Consider the following 4,137-nt stretch of genomic DNA (forward strand, 5'->3'; position numbering starts at 1 on the left):
GGATTTGAATTTATTCCCTACATTGAAATGTTAAGCCATGTACATCATCAACCTACTATATGCCTTTGTATTTTGCTCGTCAAAATCCTGTTATCTGTAAGTTCTCAAGACATCACCATTTGCAACTTTTTATGCTAAAACTGTTGCTAGAGAGATGGGGTCTAGTCTGGGGTTTAGGGACACACAGTCCTGGACAACTCCTATGTACACTTTAATTTGATTCATAATTGGAGTCAGTGGTCTTTTCTTTTCATTGTACTCTTTTCTTTCCATTGCAGTCTTTTCTTTCCATTATGGTTTAACAGGGCATGGTGGCACTACTGTGTAATCCCAGCAGCTTTGGAGGCTGAGGCAGGAGGATCCCGAGTTCAAAGCAAACATCAGAAACAGCAAGATACTAAGCCACTCATGAGACCCTGTCTATAAATAATATATAGTTTTTTTGGCACAGCTACGGTCGCGGACGAGCGCGGCGCCCCTGAGCGTGGCCCCGGGGAAGAGGCGACGGCGGCAGGGTTTAATTTCTAGAAATCTGGACTGGAAACAGAAGCAGCAGTTTGTATAATCCCAAGAACTTGCTTATGCCAGGAAGCTGTAAGGGCAACATGAATATCATTGAGGAGATCTAACATGGCAGCGGGCGGGGAGAGATCAAGTCTCTGACCTCTTCAACTGCGCGGGCATAGGGAGCTGTAAACTGTATAAATGCTGTTTGCCCAGGATCACTAGGCAATGCTGAGCTGACGTGGATCTGGGGTGTACCGTCTGAGCCCCTCAGAACACACACACCGAGCCCGGATCGGCTGCATCCAAGCTCCGGGTCGCCTGCTTCTCGTGACTCAGCACTAACAATCCCGCTGAAATAACTGGTTGGCCCTTAGGAACTTTCAGAGGTAAAAAACAACCGAGCCTTCATAGGCAGTGGCCACAGGATTGAAACGGGGATTGGGAGAGACAGTCAGGACCCACCCGTTGCACTGGTCACCCGGCAAAGGTAACGAACGGTCACCATTTACATGTGATACCACCTTGGCAGAGAACTGACGTCACGGGCGGAGGAGATAACTGCATTGAAACCAGCGCAACAGGGCTCCCAGGAGCAGCAGACATGGCGTGTAGCCAGTATTGTGGTGAGCGTCACAGGTGAGCGCGGCCCGGCTTGAGGAAACACAAGAGAAGGCCCTAGGCACTCAGGATTGGAGACCCGCCCAGTCTGTGACAAAGAGCTGCTACACAGTGATTGGTTCCCACTTAGTGAGAGGAGAAGCTTGACCCAGTGGGCACAGCTCCACCTACTGGAAGAGAAATTAATCGAACTCTATGACTGCATTTATTATTATTATTATTATCATTTTTTTTCTTTTTCTTTTTTTTCTTTCATTTTCAATTTTTTATTGTTGTTGTTCTTTAACTTTTTTTAATGCTTCTAATTTTTTTTAATTTTTTTTATCATTAATATAATTTTTTTAATTTTAATTTTCATTATTTTTATTATTATTATTTTTGTAAAAAAAATTTTTTTCTTTTCTTTCTTTATTTTCTAACTTTTTTGTGTGTGTTTTGTTTTTGTTTCTTTTGTCTTTTCATTTCTTTTCAATTTTCTTATTCCCCCTTCCTTGAATTCTACCTGCCTACTCTCATTCTCTTTAGTGACTTCTTCCCTTCCCTTCTAATATCTTTCCTCCCAAGCATCAAATAAATTTATAAGAGTAAACAGTAACTCAGCAGTCAAGCAGAACAAGAAGTAACATGAGCAGCATAAAAAAGCAAGGAAGAAAAGGGGTACAAACAATGGAGGACAGCCTAAATATTCAGGAGGACCTAGAGTCAGCAGAAAAATGGTCATATAAAGAACTCAAGGAACACCTTAGACAGATGGAATGGAACCTTAAAGAGGATACGAGACAGCAAATCCAAACAGTGAAAGAACACTTTGAAAATCAATTACATAAACAGATAAAAGAAGAAGTTAAGCATCTTTATCAGGAGATAGAGATTATAAAAAAAAAATCAAACAATAATTCTAGAAATGAAGGAAACGATAAACCAAATTAAAAACTCAATTGAGAGTATCACTAACAGAGTGGAGCAAGTAGAAGCCAGAACGTCAGATAATGAAGACAAAATATATCATCTTGAAAAGAGCCTAGCCAACTCAGAAAGGCTGGTTAAAAATCATGAGAGAAACATCCAAGAGATATGGGATAACATAAAAACACCAAACCTACGAGTCATCGGGATAGAAGAAGGTACAGAGATTCAAACCAAGGGAATGAGTAGCCTGCTGAATGAAATAATTACAGAAAACTTTCCAGAAATAAAAAAGGGAACGGATATACAAATTTTAGATGCATACAGGACACCGAGCACACAAAATCACAGTAGACCAACGCCAAGACACATTGTTATGAAGATATCCAATATACAGAACAAAGAGAAAATATTAAAAGCTACAAGAGAAAGGAGGCAGATTACATTCAGGGGTAAACCAATAAGGTTAACAACGGATTTTTCATCACAGACGCTGAAAGCGAGAAGATCCTGGAACAACGTATTTCAAACGCTGAAAGACAATGGATGCCAACCAAGAATTCTGTATCCAGCAAAATTAAGCTTCAGGTACGACAACGAAATAAAAATCTTTCATGATAAACAAAAGCTAAAAGAATCTGCAGCCAGAAAACCAGCATTGCAAAGCATCTTGAGCAAAACACTACACGAGGAAGAAATGAAAAACAATAACCAAAACCATCAGTGGGAAGTGCCTCTATAAAAACAGAGGGCGGGGGGAACGCTAACCATGGAGAAACAAACTAAATTCAATTAAAAAAAAAAGAAGATAAATAATAAAACATGGCTGGAAGTACAAACCATATATCAATAGTAACTCTAAACGTTAATGGCTTAAACTCTCCAATAAAGCGACATAGGCTGGTAACATGGGTTAAAAAAACAAATCCAACAATATGCTGCCTCCAGGAGACACATCTGATTGCAAAAGACATACACAGGCTGAAGGTGAAAGGTTAGGAAAAAATATACCACGCACACGGTCCTCGTAAGCAAGCAAGGGTGGCCATCCTCATATCGAATAAAATCGACTTCAAGACAGAAAAGGCCCAGTGGCCCGCGGCGGGACAGAGCTTCCAATCACTCCTGCAAGGTAGGCGGGCCTGCGACCCACTGGCAGAAGAGGAGCAGCCGCCTGCTGAGAGGCTGAGCCGCCCCCTCCCCCTGCGCCGGCATAGTAGAGGGAACTGGGACCAAACACAGAGCAGGCCCAGCGGCCTGCTGAGGGGCAGAGCCGCCCCCCACCCCCCTCGCCTGCCAGGTACGGGAAGGGTGACCACAGACAGAAAAGGCCCAGTGGCCCGCGGCGGGACAGAGCTTCCAATCACTCCTGCAAGGTAGGCGGGCCTGCGACCCACCGGCAGAAGAGGAGCAGCCGCCTGCTGAGAGGCTGAGCCGCCCCCTCCCCCTGCGCCGGCATAGTAGAGGGAACTGGGACCAAACACAGAGCAGGCCCAGCGGCCTGCTGAGGGGCAGAGCCGCCCCCCACCCCCTTCGCCTGCCAGGTAGGGGAAGGGTGACCACTGACAGAAAAGGCCCAGTGGCCCGCGGCGGGACAGAGCTTCCAATCACTCCTGCAAGGTAGGCGGGCCTGCGACCCACCGGCAGAAGAGAAGCAGCGGCCTGCTGGGAGGCAGAGCCGCCCCCTCCCCCCCGCGCCTGCAAGGTAGTCGGAACTGAGACCACCATCAGAACAGGTCAGACCTGCAACCGAGAGACAGAACAGGCCCAGTGGCCTGAGGAAGGGTAGAGCCGCCCCCCCCCCCACGCCTGCAAAGTAGGCGGACCTGCGACCCACTGGCAGTACAGCCCCAGAGGCCTGCAGAGGGGCAGTGCCGCTGCCTGCGCCTGCAAAGTAGGCAGAACTGCGACCACCGACAGAACAAGCCTAGCGGCCCGCAGAGGGACAGAGCCGCCGCCCGCGCCTGCAAGGACGGCGGACCTGCTACCGACTGGCAGAGCAGGCCCAGCGGCCTGCCGGCGTGGTAGGCACATTGCCCCAATTGGCGGAGGGGCAGAGCCGCCGCCCGTGCCTGCGAGGGAGACTTTGCAACTATACAAGACCAA

The sequence above is a fragment of the Marmota flaviventris genome, chromosome 14 (genome assembly GCF_047511675.1).
Source record: "Marmota flaviventris isolate mMarFla1 chromosome 14, mMarFla1.hap1, whole genome shotgun sequence".
Taxonomy (NCBI): Eukaryota; Metazoa; Chordata; class Mammalia; order Rodentia; family Sciuridae; genus Marmota; species Marmota flaviventris.